This window comes from Phascolarctos cinereus, unplaced genomic scaffold, assembly GCF_003287225.1.
Source record: "Phascolarctos cinereus isolate Bilbo 61053 unplaced genomic scaffold, phaCin_HiC Scaffold_3;HRSCAF=262, whole genome shotgun sequence".
NCBI classification, from domain to species: domain Eukaryota; kingdom Metazoa; phylum Chordata; class Mammalia; order Diprotodontia; family Phascolarctidae; genus Phascolarctos; species Phascolarctos cinereus.
The window spans coordinates 238,388,458-238,410,634 of record NW_027555736.1 but is presented as its reverse complement, the minus strand read 5'-3'; the positions used below and the strand labels follow the sequence as shown (position 1 = coordinate 238,410,634).

The 22,177-nt window shown below is 39.5% G+C and overlaps 1 protein-coding gene across 1 annotated transcript in view; it reads right to left on the bottom strand.

Moving 5' to 3' along the window:
* Window positions 1-16,993, bottom strand: part of DAAM1 (dishevelled associated activator of morphogenesis 1) — a 207,742-nt gene extending 190,749 nt beyond the window's left edge. The window contains 1 exon segment of the mRNA XM_078151516.1: window positions 16,778-16,993. The gene's annotated coding sequence lies outside the window, so the exon portion shown is untranslated.
* Between the last annotated feature and the right edge of the window lie 5,184 nt (window positions 16,994-22,177).

Here is a 22,177-nt window from a genome sequence, read left to right as displayed (position 1 = left end):
GGGTAAATTTCTTTATCCTGACCACCACCCAAGGAACAAAAGAGAAACCCTTTATCCCACTAGTTTCTTCTAGTAGAATTATAGTTGCATCTGGTTAAGGAGAGTAAAAAAGCTGCATGTACTTCTTGAGGTAGTACTGAAACAAGAACCTCTCTGGTAAGGAAAAGACTTATGTCTACATTTCTCACTTTATTTTAAAGCACTTTACGATACTATTTGCCTAACAAAAAGAGAAGAAACTAGCAAATACAACCTACTGGTCTGACTAGGATAGCATCCTAAAGGAAATTAGGAGCAGGCAATGCTTTTAAACATATTGGAAAAGGAGCTTTATGCATATACTGTTTTTATAACATTTTCACAATAAATACATAATGGATACAACATATTCCTTCCTCACATGAACTGCTCTTATATAAATCTTTGCATCTCTACACCTCAAAATATTTGGAGTATTATACCCCCTCATCCTAATTATGAGTACAGTTGAAGGGAAATTGTGAATCTCATTACCTTCCCACTCAGTGCTTTTCATTCTTTCAGAAAATTCATTACCATAATTTTGGGATCGATGGGATGTAGTACAAAAGGCCAGATTGCAATAATTTCAGGATTTCTGATGATGACAATTTCTCTGGCTTACAGTGGACCAAATCTGGCCTATGGGTCTTAGTTTGCCAACCCCTACTAGAGAACATTCTAATGAGGTTCCTCATTTTGTTTAATTCTAACTACAAAAGATATCATTAACTTCACATCTGAAATATAAAGTAGGGTATGGGGAGGGGAGGAACCCTTGAATCCCACATTGGCCACTTGCTAATTATGTGACTAATTTCTTTTAGGCCTCAGCTTCCTCATCTGCAAAATGGAGACGGAATATAGACAAGTTGGACTAAATGATTTTTCTCTAAGGTCCTTTCCCACTCTGATTTCACAAAATCACAATACATTAATCTTATTCAAAGAGATGTAGAATTTTTAATGAATTTTTAATGATCCTTAATTATTTACATATAAATGAACTGTATGTTAGTGTGTTGTAGTTAGGAAAAGCTATATAAAGCACACCTAAGTTTCAGCTGGTTCAAATTGACCAATATTTCATGAAGGGATATTTATCAAATGGATGCAAGTGGTTTATCTTAACATGATTTTATGCATCAATAGACTTTGGTAGTGATTAAAGGTAAAAATGGGATAAATCTCTAAATTTATTGCATTATTTTCCCCAAATGAGGAACCATATGAAATGAGGTCCCAATTTTAATAGGGTCATAGGATCATAGATTTATTTTGCCAATTTTAAGGGACCTTAGAGGTCATCTAGTCCAACTCTTCATTTTTTAAAGATAAAGAAATAAGATCACAAAGGTTAAATGTGTACCTAAGGTTACATTGATAGTAAGTGGCAAAGTAGTAATTAAAATCCACTTCTACTGACTCCAAATACAGGGTAAGGTACTACACACCTATGTGTGTGTCTATGTATGTATATATGTATATACATATATGTGTGTATGTGTACATATAGAGATACAAATACACATATACATATATGCATACATTTATATACATGTGCGCACACGTATATGCATGCATGCACATGTGCATTTGTATGCACATACATGCGTACCGTACATGCATGTGTGTATGTGCACGCATATATTTATGTGTACGTGTGTATGCTGTATATGTCTATTCATACATATGCATGTGTGCATATACATATATACATATTTGTTTATAATCAATATTTTTAAATTAAGAGACCTATTTATATAGAATATCCAGTGCCATAGTTATTTTACTTTGGGGGAAAAATGAATATTTATCAAGACACATAGCTGAAACTATCTTAACTTCACAAGACGTGTTTCACTAATTACTTCACTCATTTTTTAAACTTAAAAGACTCAAGAAGATTTTTTTTCTTAAAAAAAAGGAAAATTTCAAGATCTGATTGTTAAACTTTCAGTGTCCATATTTACACGTCAAGATCAACAAACTCTACAAATCAGAGCTTGATTTATTGTTTTATTTATTTGCTAGACTTAGGGTAATGGAGAAGATTGGGCTTTAAAGTGTGTATTCATACATTTGCCCCTCTCCTCAGGTTATTAAACATTTACCAGCACATCCCTGCTTTAACACTTCCTGACAATTTTTGTCCCCCAGTGTTAGAGTGAACAATTAAAGAAATAGAGAACAAAAAAAAAATACTAAGTTTGACCGCAGAAAATTATGTGTAACAAGAATATCAATCCCCACGTGTTAGTACATTTATTTTGAACAGTAGATAGCATGTGTAGACAGACACATCTAGGTATTCCAAAGGTGAGAAAGCAGGAACTGGATTCTTTTTAATTAAAGAAGTACAAGGGCCTGAATAGTATTGTAAAAAATGAAGCAACACTGGCTTCTAGTAGTTCAGAGAGGGAGAGGCAAGAGGAGGGAGGGAAAGACAGAAGGAAGAAAGGGAAGGGGAAACAGACAGAAAGAGAGAGAAGAGGGAGACTGACAGGGAGAAGGAAGAAAAGGAAAGGAAATAAGAAGCTTGTGATTTTCATCTTTCATCTTTGTCTCTTCTCCCTTGGATATATCACGTGGACATGCTCTTCTGCTTGAAAACCTTATCCAATCAAGACCTGAAACCAGCCTTTTAGTCCAAGAAGAGGAGATGATTTGACTTTTAGTATCAAAAACATCTAGTATTAGAAAAGATGGGATTTAGAGTTACAAACTACTGCTTGCTATTTTGACGGTACTCTATGCATTCCTTTGCTGAGACAGGTATGATGTATAGATGTAAAACATGAAATAACTTGCCTGTCAAGGCAAATAACCCTTAATTGGTGAGTTCTTATTCATCTATTGCATAATGTGTATGTGTGTGTTTTCCCCAGAAACAAACATACTATCCATAGTACAAGCCAAGAGCTAGGAAGCAGCTGGCGTAACAGAAAAGAAACCTAGGTTTCGGTTTCAGCTGTGCCATGACATAGTTGTAAGATCCTGAACAACTCTCTTAACCTCTTCTGGCTTCAGCTTCTCTTTTTGTCAAGTGAGGGGGTTGGATTACATGATCTCCATTGGACATTCTGGCTAACATTTCATGAACTTATATCATGTGTGTGAAGTGTTAGTGAATATCATTTTTCAATCAACCAATAAGCATCTAAGCACCAGTGTGCCAGTTACTGTGCTAGCTCCTGGTGATAAAAGGACAAACCTCCCCCCCCCCTTTTTCAAAATCTCTGTCTTCAAGGGGTCTACATTCTATTAGGGGAGAAAATATGACATCTATATTCTAATTCTTTGCTATCTCGGGCAGCCATCTCTTTTTGTCTGGGCAAATAAGTCAATTATTTGCTGACTAAAGTGTTTTCTGGGATCTTTTGATCTTTTTGTTGTGGCAACTAATTTAGATTGGTTAAACTTCTAGATATTATTGGAGTCAGTGTCAATGTCATTTCTGTTGTCCATTTCCTATTTTTATTTCCAAGTACTCGCTTAAATAATTCAGGGACACATCATTCCTACCTTATGCCACAGCTCTTTAATTTTTAATTCTTTCCTCTTTGCTTTTTAAACTGATTTTCATCTTAGCTCTGACAAGTCAATAGTCTGTCTTTAAAGACACTTAACTCAAGTATATATCTCACATCAAAAACAAGTCTGTTAAAATATAACCCATTTCATTCTTTATGGTGTTATTTAGCCCTCACTGCATCTAGTACCTACCAATTCTTTAAAAAAAAAAGAAAGAAGAAGAAGAAGTATTTGTGACATAAGAGTATGAGCCTTCTATGCAGTCTATGTCTTTGGTCTCTCATTTCTTCATTCTGAACCATGCTTTCTCCCTATCCTCACCTTTTCCCACCTTTGCATTTAAGTCAGTAAGTATAAGAATATTTGCCGATTTAAAGAGTCTTATGAAGTTCTTCACAGAAGTTCTCTACCACCAGCCATCAGTGTTGTTGCATAATTACAACTATTTTCATGGTGGCCTTTTTGCAAACATTTATCATTAGTCTTGTAATACATGCCAACTCTCAGTGTAGGATAAACTCCACTTTGCCAACTCCTTTCCTTACCTCTCCAAGGAGTACCTATAAGCTACAACTTCTTTCTTCTAGTTTCATTTATACAAAGCATATGAAAATGTATGTGACTCAGATCCCCAGGTAACATGCTGGTCATTGGACAAGAATTTCACATTTAGAGTACGAACAAGCAATCAGTCAATAAGCATTTATTAAGCGTCTACCACGTGCCAGGCACTGTACTAAGGACCAATGATATGGAAAAAAAAAAGGCAAAAGAAGTTCCTATAGCAGAAGAGTCCACAATCTGAAGCTCTCAGCAGTCAAACTGAAGTTTATTAATGGCCCAAAAATTGTGATTCTTAGTAGCCTTTGCCTTTTTGTATCCTAAGGACTTAGCACAGTGCCTAGCACATAGTAGATGCATAATGTTTATTAATTGATTTCTTGCCACTACACTGTCACTACAGAAGTAGAAAGGAATTGAACAGGACTGAGTGACTTTTTATTTTATCTTGTTTCATGTATTCCCTTTGCCCGAAAAACTTAATCCCCACAGGTGGCCAATCTTCCGGGGAAATTTAATATGTACTCCTAAAAAAAAAAAACCAAAAACTGAACAGAAGTTCACAGTTTCATATAAAACCCTTTCTTTTCTGCTTTGTATATCAAAATGCTAGTTGTTTGTTGAAGTCACAATAAAAGGAATTTTACAGTAGTAACAGAAAAAAAGTTACCCTGAATCTTAAATAAGATAGGCAAGGAAAATAGTAGTCATTAACTACCTTGTCATATTTTCTTCTAGTCTCTACCATATTAATTGAGGTGGGGGGAAGGAATGTGTGAGGAGAATAAGTTGAAGGAAGAAGGTAGAAGGTAGGGACAATGGCAATTACAAAATATTCTACTCATTCTAAATTCCATCTATGAAAACCATGAAAAATTCTAACATCCATCTATCAGTGAATATCTCGTATTAAAAAGATCATCTTAAGTCTTTCATTTAAGGACTAAAGTACTCCTGGGAAAACAGATAACTAAATATGAATAAATCATGAGTAGAAGGATTAATGTTGCTCCTCATTATACTCTCCCTTATTAAAAAAAAATTAACACATTTTCCAAGTTACCTTTCCCCCCATATTTTTCAGCAGAAAGCACCTAAAAATTATTCTTATCTTGAAACCAGAAGAATTCAGGGTTTCTTAATGGCACTTAATGAAAGAATTTCAGATTTGGAAGGGACTTCCAAGATCATTTGGCTAAACCCCTTCTTCAATCAGATACCTCTCTACAATATTCAGAACAAGTAGCCACCCTGATTTAATGTAAAAGCAACCAGTAAGAGACCCTACAACCTTCAGAGGCAGGGAAGTGGGGTATGTGAAAGACTTTGCCTTTTCCCCAGGGTACTCAAATTTGGAAGACAAGAACACTTTCAGTCCTTCATTATTATAGAATCAACTCATTTCAGCATCTAGTTAACAAGAACTTGTTAACATAGGAATCTACCAGATGGTAATTCACAGGGCCAGTCAGGTCCCCTGCCTCTCCTCCCCAGTTAGTTCACTAGCAGAGGAACACTTTCCTTTCTCCCTCCCCATCTCATGCCATCTCTTCACCACGGGAAGGCATCCCAAGTTCTCCGGCACACTCAATTCAAATAGTCTTTAAAAACGGATGTAGGGGTGCCTACCACAGTGCTTGTTCCAGCTGCAAAAACTGCTAGTTGCCCTTCTGCTCCACTTTTGGACAGTGCTAATGCTTTAGAGAGGTTTTCTTTACATGAAGCCTAGATATGTCTCTGTTTGCCTCTCTCTTTCCCATTTTAACCCAAATGACAGTATGTCAAATACCTGATGACTGTTGGGATGCTGCCCGATCACCACATCACTTCTGAAAGCCATCCCTAGTCTCTTCAACCAGTTCTCAAAGAGGCATGAGCCCAGGGCCTTTCACCAACCTGGGCACCTTTATCTGGATGCTATAGAATATATATCTTTATCTGAAAAGCTATAGAATAGCTTTTCAATGGCTTTCCTAAAATGGGGTACCCAGAACTGAATACCATCCAAATGTGGTTTGATTAGACAACAGTACAGTTAGACTGTCTCCTCTATCATATAAGTTCTGCTGCCCCTTCCCCGCCACTGCCATGTCTGGCTGCTAAAACTGTGTTGCATAGTGGCTAGGGCTAGAGGGGCCAGCTTTAGACCTAGGCTGAGGTTCCACCTCTGGTTCACTGACTATGTGTCTCTGGGAAGTCCCTTCAACTTCTCAGTACCCCATGGCAACTCGCTCTGATTAGAAATTGTAGTGCCTGAATTGTTAAAGGGAGTTTCCTTCCTCATGGGAAGTCCCTACATCAATTAAGTCACAAGTCTAGTAATGAGAGAAAAAAAAATCTCAACATTGACTCATATTGAGCTTGCTAACTATTAAACTCCGTAACTCTTCTTCAGATGAAATTCCATTCAACCATACCATCTGCATTTTGTACCTGGAAAGTTGATTTTTTTAAAAAAACCTATTTGTAGGTCTTTGCATTTCTATCACATTTCATTTGATTAAATTTGGTCCTTCGTTCTAGCTATTACATTTTGGATCCTGATACATCTAACATGTTAACTCTTCCTCGGAGCTCCCTGTCTCCTGCAAATCTGATACTATGACGTTCATGTCATCTGAGTCATCAACAGAAATTTTAAACAGTTAGGACAAAAGGGGCAATTGGCTGTAGAGATTAAAGTCTCAATCAGCAAGTACAGCCACAAGAAGGAAGACAAGATATTACTATCTTTATACCTCAAGCATGTTTTCAGTTAAAGAGATTCCTGGGCTGTGGAGACAGTATAAACAATAACAACCCAGAGGGAACCAAGTGATAAGATATAAGTGTAACCTAATAACTCTCTTTCCATACTTTTCTAACTTGTTCCACATGGGGAACTTGGAGAATTCTAATATAAGAAGTTCTCTCTATGCCATAATAGCCTCCTCTTTTATAAACTAAAAGGCAAAGGGGGAGCTACGTTTTCATATGTATGCTTGGTATTCAGAGGTGTGCAAATGTGAATACTAGCAGTCTACATTGTCTCACTAGGCTATGTGAAAATAATGAAGAAAACAACCTCACAATAAAGCAGGTCACTGATACCTTGAGCTGAAATTACATTCTGAGGACAGAAATGGGTAAAGATGAGGCATAGGAGAAAGGAAACTCCAACTACAGAAAGGATGCTGAAATGAAATTAGGTCAAACTAAGAGTATATACTGTCTAAAATAAAAGTCAGTCTCCCAATGGGAATTGGCATAGAAAGGCAGTGGGTACTAACCACAAAGAATTGTTATCTATTCTCCATCCCTGGAGGTCTGTTCCCCATCAAGTGGAGGCTGGATAACCACTTCTCATTGCTTGCTAGGGATGTTAAAAAGAATATCTCTTCAGCTGTGAGTTGGACAAGACAATCTCTTAGGTCCGCTCCAACTTTCAAGTAGAGACAAATAAAAGAATTTTTCATCTTTTTTAAGACATTAAAACAAACTTAATGGCAGTAGACTACCCTTATAGCTACACATCTACTCCTCTACCTCCCTCTTTTAGTCCAAAACACAAATGAGCGCTGAATAAGGAGAGACGTTGTATATACAAAGCAAATACTATCTTCTCACAAAAAGAAGAGAGAGATGGGAGAGATACCAGGACACAAAGTGAGCTGACCTACTCTAGCAAACAAAATAGTATCTTTAGCATCATTCCCAAACCAATTTGTTGGTCATAAAAAATTCAATTAATGGCCACTTGTTAAAAATTCCTTGTTTGTTGCCTTGACGGAATAATTATCAGTATCATGCGTGGAACTAGCCAGTAGTTACATTTGGCCACTCTTCCTCTCAGCAGGGCTTTCAGGCTGCATCATTTTCCAAATCACTGAACTCACCTCAACTAAGATAAATTAAACTGTGGCAAAATCACAGTATTTTATATCTAGTTCAAGCCTCTTATTTTACAGATGGGAAAACTGAGGTTCAGGGAGATTAAAAAATTTAATCAAAGTCACATAGGCACACAGCAGCAGGGCTGGATCCAAGCTCTCTCCATCATCCTATGCTTCCTCTACCCTCCTTTCAGTTGATTTAAATCATTTTTTTCTGTTGCAAAACTCTACTTGGTTCCCACCCCCCCCTTCAGCTTTTTACTTCCTGGCATTTTTTTTATAATGACTTTTTGATTAGATATCTCTGGATTTGGCATTGCTTTCCTGGATTAGTATCTTATCTCAATATCACCTCTACCAGTCTACCCAGTTTCTTATCACTTCTCTATTCTGTTATCAGGTCTCTATTAAAAAAAAAAATTTAATCCCTAAAACAAAACCCACAAAATACAGAAATTGAAATGCCATCTTCAGTTTCAATATCCTGCATACAGCTAATCTACCCATTTGCAATAGATAAATACCATTATCTATGCTGAGCATTTCAAGCTCTCTTAAGATCTTCCTCTAGTGCCACTGCAATCATTGACATAATTTGGCAGTAATTTTCATTTATAATAGCAAAACAGAACTCAAGTGTTTTCCCCCAGCTTCTATCATTATTGCTAAATTAGAAGTGATTCCCTCTAATGAAAAAAGTATTAAAACTAAAAGCATGAGTGCCAGACCTAAAGATTTTGTTGAGTCATTTCTCAATTGTTTCCAACCCTTCATGACCTCATTCGGGGTTTTCTTGACAAAGACAGTGAAGTAGTTTGCCATTTCCTTCTCCAGTTCATTTTACAGATGAGAAAACTGAGGCAAACGGGGTTTAGTGACTTGCCCAACGTCACACCGCTAATAAGTGTCTGAGGTGGGATTTGAACTCAGGTTTCCTCAACTCTAGGCCTGGCACTCTATCTACTAGGTTATCTAGCATGGCATATAGAGCAAGCAATTAATAATGTTGTTGACAACAAAATTTTAGCAAAGAGAGAGAACCAATCATTTTCCTGACCCAAACTTTACTACAGAACTTGCCAAGTTCTCTCCCCTACTGCGCTGTCAATATCTGCTTACGAAGGCAAATGCCTAGTGTTCACCCAACCTCAGGTTAATATGAGGGACCACTATTAAAGGCACCTCCTCCTACTATCATGATGTTATTGTTTTTCTATCGTAAGATATCATCCTTTGAGTTTCCCCCTGCCCCAAATACAAATGAGATTTGCATCCAGCAAACTCCAATATAGTGCCTCCTCTGGACAGACTTAAGGATTTGATCAGTCTGTGTCCAAGAAGAACTCAGGACCCTGGCCTCATTAGCATGGAAGAGTGACCAGCTAGAATAAGAATCCAGCTTTAAAAAAAAAAAAGGGGGGGGCCAGTGCTTTCCAGATTAGGCCTAAAAATGGCCTCAGTGGATAAAACTCCCAGAGCCCTGAAATAAATCCGAGGTGTTTGACAGAAAATGAACAATTCTTTATGAAGACCACTTTTCATTTTTTAATAATTTATAAATGAATCAAGAGAAGCAGTTGACAATTTTTTTGATCTAGAATAGTATGTTATTAACAACAGCCAAGAGCTTCTGGTGTGATACATAGACTGTCAAAGTCTTCTCTTCCTGTCCTTCTCACACGCAATCATCCAAGTAATGATCACTCATCTTAAAGTAAGCGTACTTATTCTGGGATCTAAGGACCTCATTTTTTAAAAATATTCTGACAACTGTATTCCAATACTGGCTTCCTTTGTAATCTTATGTATTTTATTTTACATATCTAAAACATTGTTTTGAGAAAGTGTCAACAAGTGTTTGGGACAGCTGGGTGACTCAGTGGATCAGGCCTGGATGCAGAAAGACTCAGTTTAATCTTGGCCTCAGATACTTACTGGTTGTGTGACTCTGGGCAAGTCACTTAACCCTGTTTGCCTCAGTTTCCCTATCTGTAAAATGAGCTGAAGAAGGAAATGGCAAACCACTCCAGTATTTTTGCTGAGAAAACTCCAAATCATAAAGAGTTGGACACAACTGAAAAGATTGAACACAGACAACAGGTTTTGCCAGACTGCCAAAGGGGGTGATAAAACAAAAAAAACCCATAAGAATCCCTGCCATATAAGAAAGCCTATTCTACATCCTCTTCACATCTAGGAAAATCATAAGGAGTATATTAAGTTTTGCCCTTTGACTCAGCAATATCATTATGAGGTGATCCCAAGGGGATCAGAGAAAAAGGAAAAGGACCTATACGTTCTAAAATATTAATAGCAGCTCTCTTTGTGGTGGCAAAGAACTGGAAATCAAGGGGGTGTCCATCATTAGAGAATGGCTAAACAAGTTGTGGTAAGTGATTGTGGTAGAATACTACTGTGCTGTAAGAAATGATGAGCAGATTGATTTTAGGAAAAACACAGAAAGGACCTACATGAAATCATGATACGTACAAAGAGCAAAACTAAGAGAACATTGTATATAGTAACAGAAATATTTTTTGAATACTAATTGTGAACAGTCGAGTTATTCTGAGTATTATAAATACTCAATCTACAAAGGACCTATGAAGCAAGATGTTGTTCATCTCCAGAAAAAGAACTGATAAAATAGAAGTATGCATAGTATGGTTTTACACATATTTATAAAATCTGTGTCAAATGATGGCTTTCTCTAGTGTGTGGTGGGGGAGGAAAGGAGACAGTTCAAAACTTAAAATGTCACAAAATAAATACATAAAGTTAAATTTTAAAAAAGAATATATTAAGTTGGAGTAGAGGCTTTGAGCATTTAATTTCTTGAAAGCTGTCTTGCATCTCCGAAGTGTTGGAAAGTTAAATAAAAAAAAAAAACAAGTGGCTCAGAATGCCTGGTCCATTCAAAGAAAAATTTCCTCCAAAACTCAAAATGAAAGAATTTTAGCTTGTGGTTACTGGCCCCTATTGAGAGAAAAAGTTTCCTGAACTGAGTTGGTTACTTCCTACTATGTAAGGTCAAACTTAACCCGTGGAAATAGGACAAGCAAGATAAAAACCAGAGGAGGTCTCAGTAGAAGTTACAAGCACTGGTGATTACTTCACAAACCAAACACCTAACGCTCCCAGCGGTTACCAGCTTTTGGGGTAAGCTTGTGTTTATGCTGATCCAAGCAGCTGCAACCTTTTAAAAAATGATTGAACAGAAGGCCAAGATTCTTCAAGCCAAAGCCACCAAATCTTTATGCCACCACAAAAAATATTTACAAAAGGTAACACTTTCCTATGTTTTGCTAGCTATAATTCCAGCAATAAAAAGCAATTTGACAAACAGTAACTTAAATAAAAACCACATTCACCCGAAAATTCTTAGCACACTAGATTATTCCACAAAGACAAGAATTTCAATTCCTTGGCACCCCTCCATTCAACTCTTCAAAATTACCAGCCAACTACATAACCAATGGAGCCATCTTCACCATCGACATACCTCTCTCTGTGACTCTGCTTCGTAATTTATCTTGAGAACCACGGCCCACCATCACTAACCAAAAAGTAACATCAAATATCAAGTAAATGATACTCGCATTCTTCAGCACACCTTCCATCATCACCAAATAGATCATTTTTTGCCTGGTGAATGGTGAATACCAAAAACAAAATAAAATCGCTCACTTCATTCATATTCCCAAACAGTGTCTTATGAGCCATTAGAAGCCTGGCAAAGGTTTCTGGTAGACTCTACCCTATTGTCAGCCTTCCATAGGCTTTCTCAGTCTTCTTCTGTACAACTTTTGAAAACTGGTTAATTTCAGGGAAAAAAAGGTCTCATGTACACTAAAATTTTTTTTGTGGGAAACAAAGTAGATGCCCAACAGCAGGGAAATGGCTAAATGAATCGCAGCACATGGATATCATGGATTATTACACACTAAGAGAAGACACAATGAGAAATCTGGAGAATTCATAACTTGTATTCACAAAGGCAGAGAGAATTAAACTGAACCAAGAAGACAATGTATTGCTATATAATCATAATGAATAAAGTTTGGCCAGGCGAAGTTGAATGTCTCTCCTTCCCTCTTGGGGTGGGGGGGATTGGGGGAGGAGACAGCAGCCTGTGGATATACAATATTGCATGTTGTCAAATATGGGGGTTGTACTGGTTAGTTTTACTAAACTGCTTTCCTCTCCTTCCCAATGCCTTCTTAAATCTTTGTTACAAGGGATGGCTCATTGAGTAGAATGAAAGGATATATATGCAGAAATGAATGTGATATAAAAAACACAGAGTAACCAAAATAAGGATTTTCAAAAATGCTTTTCAAAGTTAGAAGACTAACAAAGGAATACAAAAAGCTTTTTAAAACCCAGAACTGGCCAATCTGGCGCTTCGGCCAATGAAAGTTCAAACTAGGAAAATTGCCTAAAATAATATTATCTATATAGCTAGAAGGATCCCAAAAGGTCATGTAGTGCAAGCCCCTCATTTTTTCAGGAGGAGACCACGGCTCAGAGAGGTTAAGTGGATCCAGCCAGGATCACACAGGTAATAACAATATGTGGCATTTGAACCCAGATCCTCTGCCATCAAATCCTATGCCCTTTCCACTGCACCAAGTTGCCTCATCAATGAGCTGAAATCAGTTTAATCCCAATTTTGGATGTTCTACCAAAAGCCACATGGAAACGAACTGAGCTTGGTGAGAGAAACCGAACTGCCATGTTTTCAATCCAACATTAACCTATGTGTTCACATATATCTAGCCTGGGCAAGTCACTTAACCTTTCAGTGACCCAGGCAACTCTTAAGACCATAAGTCATAGAGCAGACGCTGAACCACATTGGTAAAGGAGTTCCTCATCTGGGAGCGCCTTACTCTGATGAAATCATGGGTCTACTTATTAAAATAAACCAACAATTGCATGTGCACACATATACAATTAATAAGTGAGCTGGTGAATTTCTCTTCCTTTCTGTAACCTTTAATCAGTATTTTCTATATGATGTGCAAGTATATATATGAATATTTAGTGTATAAATGAGAGCTGAATAAAGTTAGGAAATGGCTATTTCACGGCTTAGTAGACAAAGTGATGGACTTAAGAGTCAGGAAAACAATCAACAGACATTTATTAAACATTAGGAAATGCTAGGCCCTGTGCTAACTATTAGGAATGCAAAGCAAAAAGTCCAAACAACCCCTGCCCTCAAGGGGCTTACATTAAATGGAAGAGGTAACATGTATATAAATAGGTATATATAAGATAACAAACAGACACAAAAGGTTTTCTGGGCCATGCTGAGTCAAAGCCAGGTCAGTGATTCAGGCTCCTGATAGGACCTCAAGGTGACTTACTTATGCAACATAAAACATTCAACAATAAGAATTTATTCATCCATAAAAAAGGTTCAAGCCCAAATCACATGGCCCAATCAAATGCTGAGGACTGTCTTCTAGCTTCTTTAAAAGAGAAACCGGCCTTACCTAAGCAAAACGGGTGCTATTCCCACAAGGTAACCTTAGACTACAGTAAGGCACGGGCAACTGCCCTTCTAGTGGGGCGGGGACCTGAACTGAATGCTGAAGGATGCCAAGGATTCTAAGAGGTGGAGGTGAGGGGCAGGGTGGGAAGAGACAGCATTTTAGGCACAGAGGACAGACAGCTAGTGCAAAAGTAAAGAGGAAGACAGAAGCAAAGTCACATGTGAGGAACTGCACTTCTAGTCTCACCTAACCTGTATTAAGAAAGCCATCGCCAGAAGCAAATAAGATGAATTTTTTATTTTTAGGAGAATATGAAATATGAACAATTTTAAAATGCAGACAGTTTCAGTTTACCAAAGGGAAAAAAACTCAGCAAGTTGCTTCTTTCATGAGTAAAGAAAAGCACAATAAATGAATTTGTTATGCAGGCCAACACAAGCTGGTTTCAATGGAATAGAAGGTAAGTCGGCTCCTTTTGAACCCTAAGCTAGTTCTATTTGCAGCCACAGCTATTGTTTTAAAAATGGTTTTCTATCAGGCTTAGGAACTCTGGCTGAAGGAAACTGAAGCAGTTATTGTTTTTACTAAGCAGTCCTTGTACATACCATTTAGAATTTTTAAAACTGAAGCACATGCCTAAGAAATTAAGATTTTTTTTAATAGCACTGGAGGATCAAAATCTATTGCTGTGGCTGTAAACCCCTAGTTGCTTCCTACAATGTCTTCTACAGGATTGTGCTAAAACAGGTCCATTTCCCTTCTCCAAATTTATCTAGTCTCTGTCTGATCTCAGATACTCTCTTTCTAATTTTGAGTGAACTGCAGATTAAGATATGATGTGCCCCCTTATTCCACAAAAAAGAAAGTCACAGAAGTTGGATTCCTTGCTGAGGACATGGCAGTTTAGTGGTAAAGCTGGATTAGAACCACTTTAATATGTTGTCTACTGGAAGAAAGGCCTTTAAATTAGGTTATATATGTAGCGCCATGTTAAGTGAACACTTCTATTGCATTAAAAATCGTTCATTTCTATAGCACTTCAAAGTTTACAAAATGCATTCTTCAAAACGCGTTTTTACATTTTGGTACATAGGTAGTGCAAATAATATCTGCATTTTACAGATGAGGAAGCTTAATCTCAGGAGGTAGCAATTTGGCCCTGATCAAAACTGGGACTGGAGTCCAGATAGTTGGATGCCAAACGTTGCACTTTCCACAGAAGAGAAGACATTTTCATTATTTATTATTTGGGGCCTATTCATTTCCTAATCAACTCACAGATGACAAATTAAATATACTGAATTTTTCTTCAGTCTCAGAAAAGAAGTATAAGCTCTCAAAGGACCCTCTGCAACATTATTTCCTTACTTAGGCTATTGTCTTGAAGAATACAGCTGTTACCAAGGTAGTGAGAGTAGATTGTTTAAAAACCTAAGCGTCAGGACTGGTTTCAATAATAAGGTCTTCTAAAGCAATTTATAATTGAGAGGATAGAGGCTTCAGGTGACATGCACAAGTGAAAAAAAAAACAAAGAGGAATAAAGGACTTTCAAATGCAAGTCTCTAAAACTCCCTTTCAAAGACAGTAGGGAAAAATTTCTAGGGCAGATGGGGAAATGGGGGCAATTAGAAGAGCAGCTCGACCGGGGGGGGGGCAAGCATTTGACCACGCCCACGAAGTCATGCCTTCCCAGGGGCTAGCAAGCCCGATATGAAGAAAACCGGATAGATAGCACGACTCTCTTAACAGGGGTTACCATAGCAACGGAATTCATCCTCCCCCTCCTTCGGCAAGGAAATTTCGGTTCAATTCATAGTACAGCATAATTTTCCAAGAAACTACCGATCCAATTAACAGAGCAAACCAGTTGACATTCTAAATACGGGGCGGGGTGGAGGAGGGATGGGAGACAGTAAAAATGGAAGGAATAATTCGGGAAAGATCGGGGTGCTGGGTGAGGAAACAAAGTATGTAGTACTGAAAGCTTTTCTGGTATTAGTCCCTTAACCTCCAACACTTTATTCAGAAGTGTGGGCAACCTAGCCAGCTCAACACCACTTCCTCCTCAGGACATTCTGAGAAAACCAGATTATTCAGCCGTCCTTCCCCTCGAAGAGATAGAAGCAGATTACCCTAGCTGAGCCTGTGCCTCCGGATGCAAGGTTGGCCAGGGTGCCCTTCGTCTCGGAAAACGTGGAGAGGGCAAGGGCGGAGATGCGCACCGCCTCGGGGTTGGGGACGGGAACAACCAGCTAGACAGCTCAGTGGCTGGCACCGCAACCCACTGCGGTGGCTTTAACCACCATTCGTTTCCTGCACTGTCTCCCGCCCTCCCAGATTCAGGGCTCTGCTGCCAGACTAATTTCCACAACACCTCGCCGTCCTCCATGTACATAGCCCCCGACATTCTGCTTCGAACTTTGCATGAATCTCAGACCTTAGGATCCGGGCAAGAAATGGTAATTTCTATTTGGAGATGAGGAAGGTGGGAGGAGAGTTAAGCATTTCGCCTTCCCCACAACCACTCCTCTACAGCTAGGGGTTCAGAGCAGCCAGAAAACAAGGACCCCCTTTTCTCATAACCTACCCTTTGTTACCACAGCCCCCCGACCAGAGGTTGCCCCCACAGCGCCCCCGGGGTGAGGGGGCATTAGGTGAAAGGAAGCGAGTCGTTCGGTAGCAGCGCTGCCCAGCAGCACCAAACTCGGGCCAAAATTTCTTTTGCCTCCCGCTCCCTTGCTTTCGCTGAATCCTCGAGGTGGGGAGGCTCACTGGACATGGTCAATTTACCTCGTGTAAAAACACATCTGAAAACACATGAAAGAAAAGGGGGGCGTGGAGGGAGATGGGGAACAACCGTAGCCCTTTTCCCTAAATCCCCTTCTTCCCGGCTCGCCTCAGTTTTGTATTGAGGTGCAGCCATTTTTCCAACCCCCACCCCAGCCCAGGGGCAGTTAGACTTCTCAGTCCAAGCCCGAAAGCCCAGAGCTGTCCTGTTCCAGTACCCACCCATACCCAACCTGAACGACGGGTTTAAAATTTACCTACTTCCTCCCGCAGCTCAAGGAAAAGGAGAGGGCGAGCGAGAGAGAGAGAGGGGGAGAGAGGGGAGGAGAAGGAAAGGCAGGGAGGAAGAGCAAACCCCGCAAACCTACCGCCCTTCCCGAGATGAACACGCAGCCCGCTTTGCTTCCTCACAGTGCCCTCTGTGCCACTTAATGAATGAGAAGAAGCTGCGTCCCCGTGAGCTAGGGGAGGGACAGACGCGCAGCGCGGCGCTCCCTCCTTACCTGAACAGCCTCCGAACGCTGCGAAAGGCAGCTCGGAATACAATGGGATCCGTTTAAAGAGTTTCCCCCGTAGTGGTTAGTATGTTACAAGCTCGCAGGTGACATCACTCCCAGCCTAATAGGATACAATGTAGCGCTGACTGCGCATGGACTTCCCGGCTGGGGCCCCAGAGAGCGCTGGGAATTGTAGTTACTTCCTGGGGATTCAGTCCCTGAGCAGCTCCTCAGCGCCTGGATGCCTAGGACTACAGTTCCCAATGCAGTCCTCAGGAGCCTCCGCCTCCTCCCCTCAGATCCTCCTTCTCTTGGACACGCCTCCCTCCCTCCCCTCGCCCCCCCAATCTCCTAGCTTTCCCCGTGGTCATTCAGATAAGGAAGGAGTGTCCTAGCAAAAGGGAGAGTACATCTAATGACCCTAATCCCCTTTTACTGGACCTTTACTGTAACCTAACTCCGTGACCTTTGGACCTCCCAATGAGGCTTTTCCCCCTAGTTCGTTTCCGGACTTCTTTAGGAGAAAGGGGGAGACATTTACTTGCCCCACAGAAATGGCATTGTCCCCTCAGGAGTCTTTTGGTCCCAGTCGAGAGAACAAAATAGACCCTCGTTCTAGTCTCCATCGTTGAGAAATCAAGAGGTTCGACAGTTCTTTCTCTTAAACAGCTTCAGACATATGCTGATTCAACGTTGATTTAAATGCTGACTTTTCCTTTCTCTTTTCTCTTTGGCCCCTGTCTCCTTGTCCCTGTATGCAATGGAGCAGCACTAAGCAGAACTCGGTGCACAGTTCAGCAAGCTTATCATCGGAAAAATTCATGGAATCAGTCAAGTAGAAATAACATGGTGACACAGTCTCTGTGCTGTTCCTGGGGCATAGGTGGAATCTCCCATCTGCTGGACTCTCCCATGGTGATCTGTGGGCAGGCTTTTGGTCAATTCTGGAGGTAGTCTTAGCACTCTTACTCTGAACTCATTTTAAAAACATTCTTTAAAAAAAAAACCACCACAACTTTTAATCGAAAAATATCCCCGCACACAGACCTCTCCTTTCTTTTCTTTCACTTTTCTTTTTTTTTTTAATTTTTAAAGCAAGTTCCTAATTCAAACAACAAAATCATGATGGGGAAGTGTTGGAATTTGACAGAATTAAATGTCACATTTGCAACGAGTTCATTTTGGCATAAAATTTAGACTAACCAAAAGTCACAGAGCAGAGCATATCAGAATATGGTAGTAATAATAACAATAATAATAGCTAGCTAGCATTTCTGTATCATTTTATAAATATCTCATTTCCCCCTCACAACAACCCTAGAAAGTAAGTGCTATTATTACTTCCATTTTAATGGATGAGAAAACTGAGGCAGACAGCAGGTAAATGACTTGCCCGGGAATCACATACTGGAAGTGTCTGAGGTCAGATTGGAGTTTGTCTTCCTGGCTCCAGGTTCAGCACTATCCATTGCACCACCTAGCTGCCACTACTTCAATGGTTGGCTTCTAGGTTTTTACTTTTTTATACTTAGGTTCATTGCCTAGCATTTGGTGGGAAGTTAAATACTAAATCCTACTGAAAACTAACAGGTTGTTGAGCCTTCGAAATATTTTTGATTAAAAATTATATATACACTTGAAGAGGTGTTTCTTTAATATAAATAGGTTGGGCTGCATAACCAATATGATCATTCTAGCTTTATAATCCTATGATCCTGCTTAAAAAAAGAAAGATTTTATTTTTACTTGTGCTTTAGTCTAAAACAATCTTGGATTATTTTGTTTCCCAAAAGTCTTAGAATGGAGTTAAGCACTGAACGACTTTTGAGACACCATGTATTTCAGAACCTACAAAATGGGCTATGTCTTCTTGAAAAGAAGCCGATGGGAGTTTTCAGAAATCAAAAGAAAAGGTTCCACTGGTAACCTTGGTATATCGAGAGAAATTGAGGAAGGCCTCCATCACCACTATGGGTGAACGAACCCCTTTTGGTGAAGTTGTAGTAAGACATGGAACTCCACAGGATGGTCAAGCATGAATATGGTAGGATCTACATGTTGTAGGGAACACACAATGGTCATAGATAAATGTTCCACAAGAAGATAATTTCCTCTTTCATCCCTAGTAATCGGCTAAAAGTTAAATTTTTCACATTCAAATATTTTAAGGCCTCAGGAGAACAAATTACTTATATGCCGAGGGAGCAATTTTTATGTTGAGTTTAATTTGCTTTAACACAACAGATACTTCCCAGCACACACCCAACTCCCATACCCTACCAAAAACAAAACAAAACAAAACACTACATTCACTTTAAATTGTCAATTAAAACTATGCAATAGCATTATTTCAAATTATTGTAAACATATTTCTACTTTTGCACTTTGCCGATTGTTTTTTATTTGTCTATTTGTCATTGGTTTTGTTTTGCTTTGCTTTTTGGTAGGTACCTATGATTTCATAGATGTAGGCAACTCCAGGGATGGAAATTTTACCGATGTGAATTAGCAATCTTACCTACAACTTCTTGTCCTAGAAGTTGCCTGGGACACTGAAAGGTTAACTCAGTGGTCTCCAAAGTGGAATTGTGGAATGATCCCAAGGGAGCCCGTGGCTTGATCCTGAGGGCTGTGTAATCACTCAGGAGACAGGAAGATGGATCATATTCCATTAATTTCCATAGCCAATTCTGAGTCTGTCTTCAACACAACCATACCATCCTTTTCAATACCCCCTCACCCTGCCTACTCCTACAGAAAGCCTCCTCTCCACACCCCTCCCATTCATACATCTTTCATCCCTCCCCCACCATTCCTTGCCTACCCTTCTTCTAAACTTCCATAATTCTACTGAGGCACTACCATCCTTCTAGCCACCCAGGTTTGTAACATTGGTGTTATTCTTGACTCACCATCTCTCTCCCCACATATCCAATTTGTTGTCAAATCTTGTCATTTCTATCTCCACAATATTTCTCCCTTTTGTCCCCTCTACTCTGCCATTATCCTACTGCAAGCCCTTCTTGTTTCTTACCTATGTTATTACAATGGTCTCCTAGTCTCCCTGCCTGTAATTTCTACCCACAAGCTGAGCCTGGATCAAGCCAGCATGGTTATTCAGGTCTGAGAATGGAATGAAATGAGACACTTGGAGATCATCAATGAAAGGAAGCTTACTTAGCAGTAACAGGGGAAGGACATTCAGAGCGGGGAAAGAATATTCAGTGAGGATACAGTATTGATTCACGGGGCTATAGCTTCCCTGTGTCAGTATTGGTCATACTGGTCAGCTAGTCAAAAGCCTTAAGGAGGAACAAAAAAGCAATTTGTGTCCTGGCTTCTCTTCCTTCCTTCCTTCCTTCCTTCCTTTCTTCCTTCCTTCCTTCCTTCCTTCCTTCCTTCCTTCCTTCCTTCCTTCCTTCCTTCTTCCTTCCTTTCTCTCTCTCTCTCTCTCTCTCTCTCTCTCTCTCTCTCTCTCTCTCTCTCTCTCTCTCTCTCATACCAAAAAACTATGTCAACAAGTTAAGCCTATAGTCTTCTGAACTAATTAAGTCTCCTGGATGGTTTCAATAACTTTTGAGGAAAAAGTAGCCTAGACTGCTTAGGGCAGGGCCTTTGATATTTCTCCTACCACGGCACTCCAAACCATCTTCCACACAGCTGCCAAAGTAATTTTCCTAGAACAAAGGAATGACTATGTCAATTTCCTATTCAATTAACTGCACTGGCTTTCTATTGACTCTAGGATCAAATTTTATTTAATTTTATCTTATGCTTTTTAAAATTTCTTTTTTGGGGGCAGCTAGGTGGCACAGTGGATAGAGCACCAGCCCTGGAAGTCAGGAGCACCTGAGTTCAAATCCAGCCTTGAACACATAACACTCACTAACTGTGTGACCCTGGGCAAGTCACTTAACCCCATTGCCTAACCCCCCCCAAAAAAAAGGAATTTCTCTTTTGTATACATAATTATCAATGTAGCAATATAAGTGTATCATGTATAAATAAATAAATACACATCTACTGGGGATGTATGCTCAAAAAATTTTCACTAAAAGGGGTGCATGCCCGAAAAAGCTTGGAGACCACTGGGTTGTCAGTTACCCAGAGTGGCACATTAGAGGCTAACTCTCAGAGGATGATGTCAGAGACAGAACTTGACTCCTGACTCCAAGACCCATCTTTCCCCTAGACAAGTCCTCTCACTTACATATTTCCTTTCTTAGTTCTTCCCTTTTCACAAGCTCTCCCATGCTGAGAATGCATTCCCTTCTTATCTCTACCTCATAGAATACCAAAGTTCCTTCAAAACTTATCTTAAGGGCTATCTCCTATATGAGGGCTTTCTTGACTCCTCTACCTGCTAGCTTCCCTTTTAAATTAATTTTAATTTTACAGAATCATAGAATTTAAGAGTTGGCCATTTACTCCAAACCATAAATGAATAGAATCCCCTATAAATATATCCTACAAGTGGGCATCTAGTTTCTGCTTAAAACACCTCTCAGAAGGGTGAAACTACCACCTCTCTCTAGTCAGCTTATTCTACTTTTAGGAAGTTCTGCCTGACACCAAACCTGAATCTGCTTTTTTTTGCAGCTTACAACTATTGCTCCTGTAGGGCGAAACAAAACAAATTATATGCCTCTTTTATATGACAGCCCTTTAAATAGTTGGAGACAGCTGTCATGTTCCCCCTGAATTATCTCTTCTCTAGGCTATACAGCCACAGTCCCTTCTATCCACCCATTTTCATTCCATGCTACCATGGTCTTCTGTCCCCTCTGAGTCATCTCCTCAGGTTAAATACTCCTATGTTTCTTTAATTGATTCTCATATGTCAAGAACCATCTTGGTTACCCTCCTCTAAATACTCTCTAATTTATTAAACCATATCACCCAGAAATGTACATGGAACTCCAAATGAAGTCTGACAAGGTCAGCATACAGAGGGATTTTCAACTCCCTATTGTAATTGGGTCCACCTTGCTCTGATACTCATTCTCCTAAGATTAAGATAGCATAAACCCAACAGATACAAAAAGAAACAACAATGCCTTGTGTTCGTGGCCACATGGCAATGAGGTTTAAAAAAAAGGGGAGCTTGAGTCTCCTCCATCAGTTCCCCCCCACACTTAAAAGCCCCCAGGGAAGAAAGGTTTCTTCTGTTCATGACTCTAATATGCACACTCAATTCCAGTTTAGCAACCAATTAAGAAACTTTTCATGATTTCTCTATAAACTGCCCTCAAACAATAAAAAAAAAACACCTCCACATGCTCTGAAGTGGGGGAATAGGGCATTTCACTACAAACTTCCAGTACTATGATCACCCAGCCTCCATGTCATAGACTCCATGTTGTAGGAGGCAGAGAATATTGTGTATGCTATCAGGTCCATGTTTCC